This window comes from Rhamphochromis sp. 'chilingali' (genome assembly GCF_963969265.1).
Source record: "Rhamphochromis sp. 'chilingali' genome assembly, chromosome: 2".
Lineage (NCBI taxonomy): Eukaryota > Metazoa > Chordata > Actinopteri > Cichliformes > Cichlidae > Rhamphochromis > Rhamphochromis sp. 'chilingali'.
In genome coordinates, this window is record NC_137930.1 from 66,691,303 (window position 1) to 66,711,072 (window position 19,770).

The 19,770-nt window shown below is 41.0% G+C and overlaps 1 protein-coding gene across 2 annotated transcripts in view; it reads right to left on the reverse strand.

Annotated features, from left to right (window-relative positions):
• The window catches only part of tspan9a (tetraspanin 9a), a 220,588-nt gene that overhangs the window by 164,696 nt on the left and 36,122 nt on the right, over nucleotides 1–19,770 (reverse strand). For both annotated transcript variants that reach the window (XM_080876563.1, XM_080876564.1), the window contains one exon: nucleotides 5,682–5,747. The gene's annotated coding sequence lies outside the window, so the exon portion shown is untranslated. The remainder of the gene's footprint in view (nucleotides 1–5,681; nucleotides 5,748–19,770) is intronic.

The following is a 19,770-nucleotide window of genomic DNA, read 5'->3' on the forward strand; positions in this document are numbered from 1 at the left end:
GCAAAATTTGTAGGAAGTACATGACTGATAACTGTTCTGTCCTGAGCGTTTGTTTCTAGAGCACCCACTTGACCACACCAACAGTTTCTCGCCACCGAGGAGGGGTACTTGCAAAAAGAATAAAATAAAAATCTGAGTTTAACAAAACATTTTAAATGTAAATATCAAGCTTACCTTTCTTTTTCCATGAAATGTGCTTGTGGGCACGCCAGCCATTTTGAAAAGGTGGGCAAAACAATTGGCAAGGCCACACCCCCACACATGTGATATAATTTTAAAGGTACTGTTGCCCTCTCTAAGAAACATCAGGAATTAGAGGAGTGGCAAGTAGAGTATGCGAGCTACAAGCAAAAACTAAAATGTGTACTACAGTGTGCAAAAATGAAATACTGGGTCATCAGGGGGTCATGAGGGACATTTATAAAACTAAAAGTCCCACTAACCTTAAAGTGCACTTGAAAAGCCCACACAAGAAGGTTAACCTAGCTTACCTAGAAGACCTCATCAGGGGGAGCACACTCCCCCTCCTTGAAGAGCTCACCCACTCAACCCGCATCCCCAGAAAACAGCTAACCCCAGATAAGGCAGCGTGATGTATCCCGAGACAACAGGACTGGGACATCTAAATAAAGGTGTGAAACAATCGCCTTCAAAAGATTATCAATTCACTTGAACCAAAATTAGGACCACACGGTGCGGCAAGAGTTAATAGTTATTAGTCTCAACACCCAAGGATAACCAGAAGAGCATGACTGATATGATGGAACTGGGATTTTGTTGCACTTAATTTTTGCAAAACACAAACAAAACTAAATTGAAACTAAGGATTTTCAGAAAATAAAAACTAAACTAAACTAGCAAAGAATTGGTAAAAACTAATTACAACTGGTAAAAATTGAAAATCTGGAGTCGAAACTAAATAAAATAACAACTAATGGAAATGGCGAAATGTTTAAAACCCTGGTGCAGAGATTGGCAAATCTGACCAGGAAACGTTATAAAATGGATTGTCAGGATAGTCAGCGTTAAAGCCACTTTTGACAGTCCATACTAGGATGGCATTGGACATCTTCGGGGCAGAAAAGGGTTGGTGTGACCAAGGTGTGGTTTGGCTTGTTGTATGTACATTTCAAAATGTTACAGCTCTGGATGGACCAGTTACCAGATATGATGTCACCAACCTTCTCTTTTAAGTGTCTAGCTCCAATGAATTGACACATGGGAGCGTGTCAAAAAGGGGGAGTTGAGTCCGAACATCAAACAATGGTGTTATGAACATTTTATGACTTTATTTGTGTGTTTAATAATTTAGATATGGTAAAACTTAAGCTTATAATGTGGTAGACTTAGAAATGGTTCATTAATTTTTGATTTCTTTTACACACACATAGATTATGATTAGAATAGGTTCTGAACATAATATTTTAAACCAAATTTGAATCATTAGAAGAACAATGGATAACAATATTAGATTATCAAGGCTAGGGAGAGAGGTGTTTTGGTTTTCTGTCTCTTGCAGAGAAAGGAACAGACACCAGACGGGGACCCGGAGATGTGAGGACCCTTCACAGCAGGGACAGATGTAGGGACTGCCGAGACAGCAACTGGGGTCAAGTGTCATGACGTTTGGGCTCCTGGAGAAGATGGATCCCACAAACACAGCAATAACCATGAAGGGGTTGGCGAAAACCAGGAACACCAGACCAACGAGGTTCGAGAGGCTCTTGGCAAAAAGGGGGACACGCCGGTGAACCCAAAACACACAGATCCTTGTTTGAAATCGGGGCAGAATAATCCCCAGAACTGTGCAATGACTAAAGGGTGGTCTAACCCCGGAGGTCGAAGAAAGAAGCTGAGAATCACCCAACTGGAAGACACTGGTAGCTGCAGCAATAAAAATAAAGGTTAAAAGCTCCTTAGACAGAGGTTCTAGTCTAAGTACATTTGAAAGGTATAAGGGGGCATTAAAATGGGAGTGGAAAACTGGAGCACCAAAATAAAGCTGTGGGAGAACTGGGGAGTGATGGGAGAGTCATCTGTAACTGCTGTTATGGTTGTAAATCTAACTTTGCTTGCATCTGAACTGCGTGAACACAGAGGTCATCCCACATATGGTCCATCCGTTAAAGGGGGACAGAGGGCCTCAGGATCAAGAAAACTTGGACCTTGCGACCCTGGAGTGCATGTTGTAAGTGATCTCTTTCAGAGATCAAAAGGGGGAATTATTAGATTATTCTGTTATTATATGTTACCTTATATATGTAATCAAAGTAGTTGAATTAGAATACTGCTGTAGATCACATTATACCCTTTAATATAGAGTGTGTGAGCTGTATGTAGTTTAGTTCTCATTATACTTTTGAGTTAACAGAACATATTCACATATTAGTTCATTAGATAAATGTGCATCACTCTGTATCCTTGATCTGCTGGGAATGTGTTACACTGTTTTCTTGACATGCTTAAGTGTTGAATCATGAAGAGAAGGTTGTAAGCAGGAGACTCTGTGTCTAAAGACAGGGGAGATAGATAGACCCCATTCCACACCCCCACCTTACAGAAAGCAGAGAAACAACTGCCGAGATCATAACTTAGGCGCTGTAACAGAGAAAAAATGTGATGTTTTGGCTTTTACGACTAGCTGGGGGCCACTAGAGACTATAAAAAGCTGAGCAACCCGTCACCATTTTGAGACATGTGCCTGACCCTCTGGTAGCATCTCTCCCGTCCGGACGTTGTAATGCTCTTATTGTTGAATTGTATGGAAATAAATGATTGTTGATTGAGCATTTATACACCGAGTATTGTCCTTCCTTCAGCCCAAAGATTCAAAGAATTGGGAGAATTCAACAAAGGACAGCATCAAAGCCTGTTTGAATCGGATGGCATTTGCAGGAACAGGACCTGGATGTTTGCAGCACAGCAGGAGGGGACATTCCTAGGATGCAATACCTGGCCTACAGGAGCAGCATGGCTGCAGGATGACGGAGCGATGGATTCCCATGGCTCTTTTGGGTGGATATATTAAGCAGTCTGGATAGATGAACCAGCCAAACAAAGTAAACAGGTTGGAGAAACAACCAGGAAATGGTGTATCTGTTTATGTGACAGGGTGGCTCTTTAACCTTTGTGACTGACATCTTAGTATAGAGGTTTACAGATTTGCTTAGCAAGTGATGGGTTGGACCTGAACCACACAGAGACACAAATCCATCTGGGGTTGTGTCAGGAAGAGCATCCAGTGTAAAACTTTGCCAAATCAAAACATGCCGGAGTCCTACTGACAAGGTAGGAGTCGACAATAGCTTTTATTTGGAACGGACACTGTGGCTTGAATAGTGACTGAAACCTTATGCTCTAGTGCCATTTACCTTTTTGGTAGAGCTCTACAAGTGGGGGGCGTGTGGTTTGAAAACAGAGTCCTGTTCTGATTTGAAAAGATCTGCAATTGGTCAACGTCTCCCGTGACAACGTACTTTAGCCATAATGGACTTTTGTTGTCTATACCAGCTTTAACGTGTATTACATATGTAAACATCATTATAACATCAGCACATAAACATTGAATCTTAATCTGAAGTTAGCATTAGTTTGTGTATTTATGTCACTAAAATTGAATTGAAAAGTTTTTGGATTTTTTTTCTTTTTGCAGTTTTTCTTTTTTTTTGCAAGCCTGTGATTAGTTTCCAGATCTGGCTGCACTCGAGCATAAATGACCAGAAAAATTAGAACTCACTCATCCTCGCTATTATTCTAATGGGCTTTAATACAGAATTGCAGGGAAAGCGTGAGAAAGTGAAAGTGAAGGCCGTGTAATATCAGCTGTCAGGTGAAAACTAAAGCATTTGCAGTTTTTCCCATTTATATTCGTGTTACAGAGTGGATCATTATATCACATTAACAGCGTGTTCTACAATATAACATGAAACACAAGCACACACATGCAAACAGTTGCACATACATAAAAAATAAATGAAGGCTTTCAGTGAGTTAAACGAAAACCTCATCCTTTCTGAGTATATACAGTGACTCTGCTCACGTACTCCATTCTTCTAAACAGAACCAATGTACACCGACCTATGCAAATAAACTGTGTCCAAGAGGGAGTCTGTATTTCCATCTTTCTATTGTGCATTGCATCACCGATCCTTACTATATAAATAAATATGAGAGACGTATAAATAATGCAGTCACAGATTTGACAGTCGGAGTAGCACCATCACCTCCACGCTCAACGTGTCTGCTAACTCCCACTCGCTCAACCTTGTTGTGATATATCGTCTTCCAGAGTCAATCAATAGCCAATTAAAGACACAAGGTCTCCGGTGGCCACGGGTGCATGTGGCGCTGTTTGACTATGGAGATAAATATGTAAATGGTTGACAGGCAGGATATCAAGTCAGTATGTTCCAATGAGAAGAACAGGGAGGCTAACAATAACACACACATACACGTACGTGTGTGCAGCACTACTCCAGTGTGGTATCTAAGGTGCAAACCCACTAACACTCATAGGGAACCAAAGGACTAGATCCCCTCAGGATGGCAGGTTGTAAGATGTGCTGTGCTTATCCATTGATGCAACTTAATGAACTGCTAGCTGCAGGGTACATCATTCAGTCTCTCTCTCTCTCTCACTCACACACACACACACACACACACACACACACACACACACACACACACACACACACACACACACACACACACACACACACACACACACACACACACACACACACACACACACACACACACACACACACACAGAGAGTCTTCTGTATATACAATACAATAATAATGGATGTTAGTTCCATGAAATATATACACATCCTCCTGGTAATGGAAACGCTTCCAGAAACAATCTGAGGACGTGGCAGAGTACAGAGCAGCATTACTCTAGAATAAAGCTGTCTCCCACTCAGTTACAAACATATGAACACATGTGATCAAAGACCCTGCTGAATGCAAAGCCAGGATGCTCAGACTTCTGCGTAGCAGATGCACTGTCTGAGAAGAGCGTGATGTGCAACCCACAAAACCTTGACCCTTCAGTCCAAAACCTCCATGAACGATCTCCTGCTGTGGAACTTTACATGTCGATACTGGATCTCCTGAACACTCATCCCCTTGCATGAATAGCTCTGGAGCCTACTTCACTTTCTGCCCATCTCTGTGTCTCTCTGCATTCCTCCTTTTAAAGCTCTGCCACCACAGGCGCCGCCAAAGAGCCTGACAGTTCAGCCTCTCTTTGATCTCAAGGCACAGGTTATCTGTTGCCTGGCTAATTTTAGTTAGCCCCTTTAAGCTGGGATTCTCTTTGAAGCAAGGTGCAGGAGGGAGTTATCAGTGTGGCCCCTTCAGTTACACATAGATTCAACCTCACGACTTTCAGTTTCTACTGTAAGCTGGAAAAGATTATCAGCCTTGTTGTTGCATCTGGATTGCAATCAGCTCTGGGCATGGAGTTGATGACATTTAAGAAATGCAGATTTATGTGAGGTAAAAGCTTCGAAGTCTTTGTTTAATAAACAGAATATTACACAGGAGATGCTAAAGGAGGCGAGCTACTGAAACCACGTAGGAAATTAGAAGCTCTACATTTTATTTTGCTGCAAGTTTAACAGACTGTCGTAGGAGATGGAAGGTGGAGGTGCTACAGGTGAAAAAGGAAATCTTACCTTTCTGAGGAGGGTGAGAATTAGGAAAGGACACAGACTGTGCTGCTGGCTGGGCAGGTCAAATATCTGTAAAAAAAAAAAAAAGTGAGTCAGGTTTGTATTCCTTACCTCGTTTTTACTCAAGCCAATAAATTGAAATGTCCCATGCAAACAAACTCATTCAAATAATAAAACACATATTTAAGAAAAAAAGAAAAGGAATTAACTTTTCTTGCATCTGCCTAACCAGCCTGGAGTTGTTATTAAATCTGAAGAGGGTTGACAACACAACCTCAGGGAGCGTGTGTTTACAGCAGGCTACTCAGGAGCACACGCCAGTTGTTGCGCTGTGATTTTATAGAATAGCGGACCAGCTGGCCTAAGACTCACTTAAATGAGTGAGCCCTAGGCAGGTGACCTTGAAAGACCTGACAGAACACAGTTTCTCAATCTGAACCTCAAACTAAATGGGAGAAGCATGTCAAGGTGAGTGGACAAGTCTTAAAAGTAAATGTGCCTGCCCGTGTTATACGAACGCAACTACTGAATACACCTCTCAGCGCTATGTTTGTCTACCGCACTACTGAGATCAAACACAAAAAACACACACGCACACAAAGCTGAAAAGCCAAAGGAAGGTACACAGAATATCAAAGCGCTTGCACTCCAGTGTGAATGATGGTCCTCCGTGAGCACCTTCAGGTAAGAGGAGCAGCAGGCGTCTGCAATCTGATTTAGCGCATCAATCTCACACAAGAGGGGTCACTTTTCTTCCCACAGGATGACTTACGGGGGCACGGCTGCTATTTTCATTTCCATTTTTTTGAAGAATGGCAGCCAAAGTTTCCCTCTGTATGGTGTAAAAAGTACTGCATAAGCTCGATGAAGGACAATGACCCAGGCTATTGCCAATAGAACGTCTGTATGGCAATGCCGTGCTTTCTACAAACACACACAGACACAAATTGTAAGGATAGTTTGAGTTTTATCTCAGTCCACATAGACTTGGTTTGAAAGCTGCATGTTAAACATGTGGGTACTGTAGTCTGGAGATAAATTCATTCCTCAACAAGCATTATGCTGCAGCTTTTGAGTGGTTAGAAAGTTTGCACTAAGGAAATAAATACATGAAAAAAGCAATATGAGAAACAACATTAGCTTTAAGTAAGACGTAAGCAAAGACGTTCTCTATCTTCAGTTCTTTCGTGCGTGTACTTCTATTACTATTATATTATTATCATCACTTTTAATTCCATTTATTCTTGGAATAATTAAAAAAAAAAGTATCCAAAGTAGTTTTTGTGGCATGTCTGGTTTACAATATATTTGTGGGTACTGTTCATATACTGTTTGGCCACATAGGGCTTGCAGCCTTTGTAACAAAGCCCTATTAATCAGACTTAAAATCCACATATTATTTTGGGGTTAGACATACTTGGAATGGAATCTACAATATATCGTTACGACAGTGCTTTTCTGAGCCTATTTTTTTATTTCAGCACATTTATTGAATTAAAGATTTCAAGCCAAGCACAAGACTGAATGGACTGCCTTCAGGGTTGTCAATTTCTGTTGAAAGATGCAATGTCAAAAGGCCTAAGGTCAGGCAGAGAGTGAAAAGCACTGTGAGGCTGAGTGGGAAGGCAGAACAGTAGAAAAGAACACAAAGAAGTCAAGTGGTGACAGAGGAATAAGCATAACGTTAATATGTTACTGCGGCATCAGGACGGAGAAAGGATAAGAAACCAGTCAGATAACAAAACTGGATGTGCATACTGCTGTGAAGAACAACCCAAAGAGCAATGCAGCTCACAAAAACAGACAGTTTTGTTCCTCCCATTAGTGAGTTGAATTAATTAGGGCTCCAGTGACGCAAATAATTATGTCCCACCATTACTCCTCATCATTATAAGCTTGTCTCCTTCCTCTTCCCGGGAGACTGCAGACAGCCAACTGGACAAGCAACTTTAAAGATCATCCATGGAAAAAAACCAAAGGAAAACAGGAAAGCTGTCAACATTCATTTAGTATAAAACTTGAAGAGCATTCCTACAGTGAGTCACGCTCAGGAGATAGATGCTGGTTTGTGGTCATCAGTGATCGTACAGCCAAGTTAGTTATGTTCCTATAGCTATAAACAGAGTGTCATTTGGCTTGAAATGTGATCAGTCACCCTGTGAGTTATATTTACCATCTGTGGCCCTTTACAGTGTTTGTGTATGTATGCAGCATGTGAAGCATGTGAATACAAGTCAATATGCAAGATGTGTATCCTTCCAGCAATTGCTAAGGAAGAAGATTAGCTTGTAAAACATGCAGTACATGACATACCGTATCACCACTGTGGACACAGATAGCCCTTTCATAGCATTTAGACAAAATTCCTCAAGATCCGACAAGGAACAAAAAGTGACCCTGGTATTCTAACAAACAGCTCTCTGTCTGCTGAGGCAGATCAAGAACGACACTTTAAGTTCAGGTTAGGTCCTGGGAGGACGATATTTGGCCTTGCAGTGAGGATCACAAACCCAAACAACATTGTTTTGAATTAAAAAAAAAACACAGGAAGAGGTGTTGAAAAGCCACTGCTTTGCTGTGTGTGGTAATGGATAATCATTTGTCTCATGAGTCTCATGAGTCCCGCAGCTGTGGCGCATTCAGAACTCACACAGCTGTGACTGAGGGACCGTTGGCCAGCGCTGGCACAAATCAGTGAGTGAGCTGTGGATGGCTTTGCTCCCACTAAGGAAGACTAGTGCTTAAGTAATACAGCACTGGTGGACAAGTCTAAAGTTACACTCTGCGTAGAGGTATTTTTAAAAAACTATTTAAACAGTCACTAAACTGTAGTGTGAAGTGGTCTATTTCGGCTCTTTTGTGGGTAAAATTGTGCTTCAATGGATCGCGCCATCCTGCGTTTAACACCAAGTAAGGATTATGAAGAGCATGCGGCACAAAAATTGTCATCCATTTATTCTAAATGCATAAATTGAGACATTACAGCATTTAATCTCTGCTCCATGCGCATGTTCACTTTGGGACAGCAAAATCAAAATGACAAGATGCGGAAACTTGCACATCCGGGGAAGATGAAGGTATTGCTCCTTCATTTGCAGGCCTGACAGGCTATTGATTGTTCTTCAGCTAAGCCTTGAGGCTCACGTCTTACCATTGTCTCACCTCCCTGCATGATCCCCCAACATAAACACACACATTTCCCCCCTCTATAGGATGTGTGCCCCTAACAGCTGTCCTTCCATATCTCTCTCTTTAGCTCACTTGCCTTCCTCCATCATTCCCTCACTCTATTTTCTTCCTAGAAAAAGTTTCTCAGGCTGAACCCCGTCCATAATAAGTGCTGGTCTGGCATAATCCTCCTCTATAACACTGTAGAGAAAACTTTACTTTCCAAATCCTTGACAGCTGCTTCAGTAAGGTCGGACGCTCAGACTCTTTTTACAATGTGGTCTTGCCTCGGTTGTGCCTTTTCATGCCATTGGTCACAGCAGGATGGACCATGACACAACCACACAGGAATGCTGAAAAGAATCCAAAGTAAATCCCTTTCGATGCAATTGCAGCTTGAATATATGAAAAACCAGGGACAGCCGACAAAAGCACACTATTCTTTGGCTACTAAAGGATGCAAAACTCTAAAATGGAACACAAGAAGGGTGTTGGGCCGAAGCATACAGCCCAACGTTACTCTGCAGTTCTTGTTCTGTACTGAACAGTACATATTTCAATCATAAATCTGCATCGCTAAGGCTTAGAGGACTTATCACAGGGAACTGCTGTGCAATTCAACACATTGGGTGGCTCAGCCAAGTTCTGATTGCGGGTTGATGTATGTGAAAGTTAAGTCAGGGGGGTGCAGTGGTAAAACTGTAGTCACTGGAGGGAAGCCAAAGTGTGTGGCACTGCTGAGTGATGAGATACACGCCTGGAGATTCCTGCAGAAGCTGAATTATAAGAGGCGGGATGGAATTCAACAGACAGCTTTAACCATGCAATTATTTTGTACAGTAACTAGTAGTGAAAAATGCTGTCAACACAGGTCTGCAGAGCACATCTTTACCTGAAAATGAAAGATACAGGAAAATAAGTTTAGCCTGCTTCTAGCTCTAATTAACTTGTTTCCATTTAGCTTGATGATAACATGTCAGATTTGTGTTTTGTTTTCACCTTTGAGGGGAGCAGGCGTCTCCTTCAATTGTTCATTACTTTACTCTGAGTCATCATTTATCAGCTGTTCTTTAATAGGCAATTTGAATGACAATGACCAGACCGCCGCTACACTTTCTTTCTATATTCATAATGATGCCGCGTTCAACACAGCACAACCCGTGCACACCACACACAAAGAGTATGCTCTCACAGGCAGGAAGAGCCTTAGAGGTCAGCTGTTTGCCAAGGTTCATGAAGTGCTGGTAAAGAAGAGTTATGACAGCTCGGCTCCATCCCATCAGCCACACTGTCAACTAACACAGCATCATTTATACGTAAAAGCCGCACAGTTGAACACACAGCAGCATGGGTGGGCAAATTACTGCCACAGCTACACCACTTCACCACTCACGCTTCAAAGAGATGACTGTAGAACGGGCCACAAATTGAGCTGATATGAAGTATGAGCTACTGCCAAACTTGCATAATATATCTGGTCAGCGTGATCTCTGTGTTTACGTTTGCATGCACACTCCTTCAAAAAGTCTGGGACTAAAAAGGACGGGGCCAAACGAGGTTGGATTACAATTCAATTAAACCTTTAAAAACGCTGTATTGTTTTACATTTCCCCCTAACAAAAAAGCACAAAAGCAAGAGATTTGCATGTGTACTCGAGTCAGCAAATATATATTTCACAGATATATTTATAAGGAATAAAAATTCCTTTCCTATTTTCCTAAAAGTTTCCTCGTATAAGACAAAACTACACTTTTTTTTTAAAAGTTTCCAACTGAAATGCAGTGCTTCATTGGAAAACATGACACGCAAAGCATTAACACCAGTTAGAAGAAGAGGGAAATACTGTAAGAAGACCCTTAGGCTTGCTGTGATTATCAATAGTTAGGTTCTTTTTGTGAGAAAAAACAAAACCAGTCTCCAAACATTAAGGCTGACCCATACACCCTGCAGCAAGGTTTTGCTTTATCATCAAGACAGCAAGAGCTACTTATGTGCTCAGAGCTTCTGATTTTTCCTTTTTTTGATCCGTGGCCATGGAGGCAAACCAATTGATACATCTGCCCTGAAACAACACTCTCTTCTTAAACCTATAAAACCTATATTTCTGTTTGGACAGTGTCAGAGAATGTGTTGTTTTTGTTCCATTTTGTATAGGCTGCAGCTAAAAGCTGTCACTGTTTCACTTATCCTATTAATAAAGTTTACCATTGTGGCCCACTTAGGCCCAGCTCAAGAGTATGAAGACACATTTTTCTTCATTTATCAAGTAGTCAAAAAGTGAAGACACAAAGATAAACAAATAATGTGCATAATGTGTACCAGTCCTCTGGTAGAGGAGCTACATCCCCGTGTCAGACCTTATTCCTCACTGCAAAGCCTCCTTCAGCAATGCCCAACTCAGGCTATAACTCATTCTGTAGGCCACTTCTGTTCTCATTCGTCTATGTAGCAACCACTTTGGTAACTGCAAACCTTCATAGCAAGGATATACAAGAGCAATGTCACGGTTCTGGGTCAGTTTGACCCAGTATTTTGAGTTGTTATGTTTTGGTGCGTTTTTGCTTTTCTGATGATGATGATGACGACCACGACGACGAATCTATGTTTCAGTTATTCTTGTTCAGGGATTAGTTCTTAGGTTTTGTGTTCTCATGTTTATTGCAGGTTTAGTTCAGTGTCTAGTCTGTCTCTCACTGTCGTGTCTGCGTCTTTGTTTAGTGGTGTCTTGTTTCCCGTTTTACTCTGAAGGTTCATGTTCCTGTCTTATGTCAGTGTTTCTAGCTGTGTTCCCCTTCTGTCTCTAATTCCTTGATGACTTCCTCAGTGTAGTTCCTCAGCCCAGTGTGTCTTCGTGTCGCGTCGTCTGTTCGTGCACCCTGTTATTTCTAGCTGCACGTCAGGATTCTAGCTTGCAAGATTCGGTATTGGACATGTTCATAGTCACGTTCTCCAGTCATGTTTCCCTACACCTTCATGTGCCAGTACCGAGATCTTGTTCACAGTTTTTCATGTCGTGTTCATAGTCTGTCCACAGTACTTTGTCATAGTTCAGTCCTGGTCTTCGTTCATAGCCTTTAGTTACTCCCAGTTTAGGTTCTTAGTTTTGTCATTCCCATAGTTTGTGGTTTGTTATTTTGCCTTCTGTATCAGCCCTGATTAAAGGCTCGTTTTGAGCTTAGCAAAAGTTTTGCCTCCTGCGTCTGTGTCCGCACCTGGGTCCAACAAACACACTCTCCACACGGTCTGCCCTCGCAGACCACGACAAGCAGCTTGGCATTGTAGTATAGTTACATTGCTCCGCTGGACTCCTTCAACAGAGTTTCTGTACATCACAAAGAAAGTGGTCCATGGCAGGCAAAAGCCAGAAGTGTTAGCTCTTGTCACAGTCTGGCGAGGGCAGACTGTATGAATTGAGAAAAGGACCCAAAACGCAGACTCCAAGGAACAGGGAACAGAACTTGAAATGTTAACAAAAGGCGAGCCGTTTAATATGGCTGGTAGAAAAGGTACAAACAAAGGGCAAGGCAAACTGAAGCAAAATTAACACAAACCTAAACTGGGGGATCTAAACAAACAATAAGAAAAACCTAGACAAGAAACTTGGAAGCATGGCATAGGAAACATGGCGTGGACAACAGACGACCTGACAATCACACACTGAAAACAGAGGACTTAAATACACAGGAGGTGATTAGGGGAAGTGGAGACACATGAGGAAACAGCTGACTAGGATAAACATAATGATGCACAGGCAAGAGAAAACTAACCGCATGAGCACAGAACACAAGACCCCTTTTCAAAGTAAAACAGGAAACATGCAGACTTAGACACGACAACCAGAACTTGACAACGTAAGACACAGACATGAAACGCATGAAGAGCAGGGGAGATTTAACATGGTTGGAAACGGAGGGGGAAATAATAAGAACTAGAAACACTTATGCATGATAATACAAACTTGATAACATAAGACACGCAGCATGAAACACGAAGGGTGAGGGGAAGCTTAAATACAAGAAAACACAAGGAGTCTAATAACCAAATGAACTTAGATAACCTAATGAACAAAATAAACTCAAACTTAAAACACTGGGTCAAAAGACCCAGGACCATGACAGCTCTGTTGTTCTTGGGTTATTTTCCAGGTTCTTCCGACTCCCTGTGGGGAGCACTAGAACTTTATAACTTCATCAACAGTTATTTTCCTCAATAAACAAATCTGAAAGCCATAAGTCCGCCACTCACAATGCCCCTAGAAAATCCTGCACCTGCTATAACCACGAGTCACCGACAAAGCATCATCTGTTGTGTCTTGGAGGCACCTTTGAAAAACTAAGCTGGTATCCCTGCACCTGTTTTTCACCAGAGTCAACAAGGAAATAAATCTGTTCTGTGATGACACCATTTCTCTCACTTTCACTGTCAGGCTCCAGAGTTCCTCAATGGCAGTAAGAAGAACCATAAAAAGAAGCCGAGACAGAGGGAGCCGAGCCATCTCGATCTCTGACTGGTTTTAAAAAAAAATCATAATGGTGTCTGCTGAGTGTGATGTCTGCGCTTCATACGGTTGTTCCCTTATGGCTCCTCCAGTTGAAGAAAATTCAGAGACAGCTGTGAATGTTCTTTATTCTGAATGTGTTATGAAACTGAATCTTGCACTCGAACCTCAAAATAAAAGATGCATGCTGATTAATTACAGTCAGTCCTGGCGTATGAAAATATTCTGTGTCTGCGGTTTCATCAGTTGGGAAGGAATGGTGGAACCTTCGATCGTTCCTTTGGCTGGAGCTGTCCACGGTTCTGAAAGTGTTAACGCTTGACAACCTGACACCAAGGTTGTAAATCACCTAACTAGGCACCGCCCATTCAGTTTGGCAGCTGCAAGCCGAGAGCCTCCTAACATGTTTCACAAAGACCTGAGTTTCATCAGAGAACAGTGTATATTCTGCACAGTGGATCTGAAGTCAATTTCCAGACTAGGTAAGGTGTGGTACAAAGTCATGAAGGCAGAAATGGCTCTGTTCCAAGGTTATTATCGTTAACGAAAACTAACGAAATAACGAAAACTAGAAGTGAAAAAACATTTTCGTTAACGGGAATGAAAACAAAAACAAAAAAAAGGAAAACTAACTAAAACTGTAATGAGTGTTCACAAAACTAACTAAAATTAACTGAATTTATAGCAAAAATGTGTTTAGTTTCATTGATGTGTGCGTGTCCTACAATAGTCGAGGGTGAAAATGAAGTTTAGTTTCCAGATTTTTCTTGCTGTCTCATTATGCCAGCAGGTGGCAACACGTTAGTCTGGTGCCACATTTATAAGGAAAATGTATTTGCGGGGTGAGCAACAAAGTTGAACATGAAAAATAAATCTTCTCTGCCAATGAAAAAAAAGCTTTTTTTTGCTATTAACTCTTCTTTTGAGCTTCTGGGAAACCCGGTGCTGACAATCAGGTGCCTGATTGGTGCCTGATTAGCACCATTTAGCAGTGAGTCCAGACTCTGACCCTTTGATCCATCTGCCGTAAGCAAAGTGTGAAGTAGACATAGAGAGTGTTATGCTGATTGCTTCATCGATAGCTTTGGTGGAAGTTGTTGTGGGGCGGGATCTCCTTCACTGGGAAAAACAAGGCTTGTCATCGCTGGAGGCAATCTCAACGCAGAGAGACAGAGATGAGATTCTGCAACAGTGGCAGTCCTGTATCTTCACAGTCTGTGAGCGAACTCTATCCTCCAAGATGACAACTGGCAGAAAAGATTTGGCAATGGGCAAAACCCACATATTCAACCCACTAACTAATTGACCAAAGTACAGTCTGTTCTTTTATGTCTTTATGTCTTATTAGGATTCACAATAACAGGCTGTATTTGGTTGTACAATTTGGTAGTACATTAGTGCATTAGCTCCTACTCCAACAGCAGCAGCTACTAGAGAATATAGGAGGTAGCGTTTATGAGAAAGAAACATGAAAAATGTGACTCATTGGAGGAACAACTCAGGTCATAAAACATAAAACAGAGGTCACTCTAAGAGCATGTGAAAAAAAGTCTTTCATATTGGACGTGTGTAAAGAGATAAACCCAACAGTGAGAGCTATTAGAAGACTATGCCTATATTCTGGCCCCAACCTTACAGGAGAAACATATTAGGCGTGTCATTTGTATGGAGCCAGGTCTTCAGCGCATACTGTCTGAGTCTAGTGATTTAAGTCTGAAAACTGCAATGGTATTTTTTATAAAAACAACAACTTGTAAGAAAAATGTTTTGTTTTCAGGCAGTTTACATCCTACTTTTTCTTACTTTTTTGTGGTCTCAGCATCTGAGATTAGTTTATGTGTGGGAGTTAAACAGATGGACTCTGAGGAAGAATGCAGAACGCAAAAGGAATGCAAAATCAATAACACTGCAACACACAAAAGAGACACGAAAAGACTGACAGCAATTAAAAAACAGAAAAAAATATTATCAAACAAGTTTACTTTTTCATAAAATTATGTTAAACTTCATAAATTCCATTCTCTAGAGTCACTTGTGTGACTACATACAAGTTGTATGTGTCATATATACACACCATACGCTTATTCCATATGGATTATTGTCAGTCATTTTAATTATTTATTTTTTACAGGCTTGTGCTACAGAATGAATCCAGTACAGTAAGTAAATGTGACTGCTCATCATTAATTTAACACTCTTGTCTTTGTCTTTATCGCTTGCCAGGTCTTCAGTGTCAAATGCCAAATGCCTGCACAACGTTAGCTGGCGCAGCAGAGGATTTGCATTTACTTTCACATTTTTAACGCCAACTGTAAAGCACCCAACAGCTCATCGTATAAGGATTGTTGCATCCAGCCCTTACTTCACCAAGTGGATAACCAAATTTTAGTTCCATTTCCCCTAGCAGCTAAGCTTCCTAATGCCTGCTGTTATATTTTCACTACTCCAATTTATTCACTTAGATAAAGACATTCAGTTGGCCAAACCTGGAACCCAGCAAGCAATTCAATTCAGTTTTATTTACAGAGTGCCAAATCACAACAGCACTCGCCTCAAAGTGCTTTATATTGTATGGCAGATACCCTACAAGGATACAGATCCCAACAGTCAAATGACCCCTTTTGCAAGCACTTGGCAAGAGTGGGAAAGAAAAACTCCCTTTTAACAGTAAGAAAGCAGAAGAACCAGGCTCAGAGAGGGGCAGTCATCTGCTGTGACCAGCTGTGGTTGATGGGAGAGAGGCAGGACAAAAAACACTGGAAGGAAGCCAGAGATGAATAATAATGAATGTGGCACAGTATGCTAGTGCAATGTTCCTTTCTTAACTCATTCACTGCCAGCCATTTTCAAATCAGGTAACTCCCCACTGCCAGGGTTTTTGAGCATTTTTACTCATTTTTGAAGAGCCACAGAAAACTGTGTGTTATGATCATATAAACGCTGAACCTACCAAAATGAAGAACAGACTCTCTTCTTTCATCCAAAAAAAAAAAAGCTTGTTTCTACCATTTTCCATTCTTTAGTAATCAGCTGTAGAAGAGAGGTGGGTTCCACCAAAAATGCCTGTTTTGACCAAAAAAAGGGAGAAAACGAGCTTTTTGTGAAAAATACATTTCAAGCAGAAAAGTGCCTTTGACACTAATATTTCTTGCTTTGTGACACCTCTAACATATAAAATAGGTTTTCACTTCTATAAAACAGAAATAACACTGAGAAAGGTTATGTTTTATCAAAACAATTTATTTACAAATATATGAAAAAATAAAATTCACTGACAAGCTGCCCGAGGTTGTATTCTGGCCCCTCCCACTGAAAAACGTAATTGACGTCTATAGACGTCAATGGCAGTGAATGAGTTAATGTGGCTAAATACAGTTTCTTTCCAGGAAGTAGGGGTGGGCGATATAAACGATACACGATATAAACGATACACGATAGAAACGATATAAATTTGGCCAACGATAGAGATTTTGACTATATCGCTCTATCACGATAGCGCATGTTGATGTGTCATCAAGTTGGCGTTCATCCTCCAGCTTCACTGTGCTAATGTTATGCTAACATAGCTGTGTCGCTAGCAATCACATAGCACAACATTATATACCAGGTAGTCCAACTTCAGTAACCCTGCAAACGCCACTGCTGTTTAGTTTTCTGTCTTCATTTATGTTGGAAGTGGTAGCAGAGCTGTACGTTTGAATTAGTTTCAAAAATCTCTCAGTCAGAACATGGTATGAAATGTTTAGGTGTAAACTAGCGAGCTAACTTCCTGCTAACTTCTAACTCCGTTAAATTTAATAAATTCTGTTTTCATGGATGCCTGGATGTTAAACTTAATTTTTACACCCAATAAAGAAGCAAGCTGATGATTTAATTAAAGATGAAAGAATTTAGACCGTTTTTAACTCTTAGTGTTCGTTTGACTTTGGGACCTGAAGCTGACGGAGTTTTGGACCCAGATTACTCCGTGAAGCTCCTCACTACGGCAGCCGTAATGCTCTGACATCCATCAAGCAGTGCAGCTTACCAAAGTTGTACTAAAACATTTTTTAACAGATTTCTGCACGCAGAAATCGGTTCGAGGTCAGTAAGCACAACCAGAATTCATACATAAGGCACACTCTCGATTTTTGGGAAAATTAAAGGATTTTAAGTGTGCCTTATAGTGTGGAAAATACGTTATACAGAAGAAAAGAATATATCGTGATATATATCGTTACCGCACATGCTTCAAATTATATCGCGAAATGAATTTTAGGCCATATCGCCCAGCCCTACCAGGAAGTATTATTGATCATAACCAATTACATGTGAAGACTAACTATTTAACCTTTTCCCAATATCATGGTCAAAAAATATCATCTTTTAGTCCCACACCACTGTTTCCTGAATCCCTTGCTGAGTGTGACTTCAGTGCACGAGAGAAGGTTTAGAGTCTCAGCATCTGTCACCTCAGCCATCATATAACACCAGTTGTTGTGTACAACCATCACAAGAGGTTTGAACTGGATTCACATTTGTTGTCTCTTGTGCTCGTATCAGTACTTACATGCCTAGGTTTTTCAAATGGATACGCTTTGCCTATGCTCACCATCGAAGCCATGCCAACTTGGCCGAGCAGACTCTAGCTGTTGATCCTCAGTCCTCGTCCTAAAGGAATTTCCTTCCTGATCCAGCATGCAATCAGAGGCATCTGTGATGGTCACAATGCCAGTGTTCTTTTTACTTATCTACCCTAAAATGCTCACAGATATGCTACAGCATCTGTTGAGACACACTCACGCCAGGGAGAGTTGCAGCTGTGCGTCTGACAAAACAGACATTTTGGAAGCGCTGTGCACAAAGGGGTTGAAGAGTGAGAAAGCGATACCGTTGTGATCACCACTGACAAAGGGATATCATCATCAGTTGTTATGCTAACCTGAAGATTTTAAATGCTGTCTGACATTAAAAAAAAAAAAAAAAATCAGAAAAAAATGAAACTTTCAAAGAAGAAATTCATTTAATGCATAAAGAGTTTTGATGTTCAAGCAAAAGACAGAGCATCTTGTACATCCTCTGCTGAACACACAGAGCCTGAAAAGCTCATTTTTCTTGACAGGGTGACAGAATACGTGAAAAATAGATAAACAGATGCTAAAAGAACAGCAAGATATGCACCAGTTTGACACAAGATGTAGTATTAGCAGCTCATAGCCTTCATGCTAATTTTCAGAGTCAGTCTGCTCTGAGTAATGCCATACTGGATTTATAGCTGATAAAACCTCTATTATTTCATTTCTCTTCCAGAGTTTTAAATTACGCTAATAGACCAGCCGGTGGCATGGTCTTACAGAATTAAAGCATGGGCCGAATGAACGAGGAGGAGGGGGGGTACGACAAGTGCAGACAGGGAACGCTGAACAGCAGATGAAATATGTGCTTAGAAAACATAATTAGCAAACATGGCTGTCATATACTCCTATCCTACTGCAGTGCAGAGGACAAAGCACTACTACAGACTGCTTTAGTCTGCTCTATCTGCGTTTAGCAATCCTACAGTGTCTCCCCCTCATGCTCTATCCACGTTCAGAGGCGATTATGTGCGCAGAGTAGCTATAAAAGGAACTTTAATACAGTTTTTCAGTAGCACTATATAAGGCATTGGCTACGTTGAGAGGATAAGACAACTTACACTGATCACTAATTTTCCTATATTGCTTTAATTCCACAAAGTGGAATAAAGTGCAGTTAGAAAGATGAAAGACTTGTATTCCAAATAAAAGCCAGCAGTGTCTGTAACAATGATCACATTGACCCATTTATATGAAACCTATTCAGGCAGAACAGATACAAATGTAGCATGTATTCACTTATCCTATAGCACTAACACCTTGACCCTTACATCTGTAATATCTATAAGCTTCCATTTTTAATACATCCACCTCAATGCCTGTATTAACTGACTCTATAGTAGCAGCACTTATTAATAAAAGCAGCATTTTAATGCAGCTGGAAAAGTCTAAACAATCTGAAATCTCTGCACAGTATCAGTAAACTGTTTTTTTAGGCAATGCAATACTGAACATAACAAACATAACAAAGTCTGTCCCCTTATTCAAGGAAAGAAAAACATGTACGCACTTCCATGATAAGTGCAGTTACGCTGTACAACAACACCGTTGAATGTTTATATCTGTCCCCTTCAGCTAGTTGGATCTCCACAAATCCAAACTGGTCGTTCCCAGCTGAGGCAGGAGCGTGACGCCCGCGCTTGCCTTCCCCTCTCTCGCTTTAAGTCATACTTAGCAGGAAAGGAAATGCTGCCAACCCCAGGTGTCAAGCATCCACTCTGCACTGTGTCAGCAGACTCAGGAGAATGTGAAGATGAAGTGCAAGCAGACAAGAGTGAAGGATTTAAGAGATGGGATTTAGGACTCTTAAAA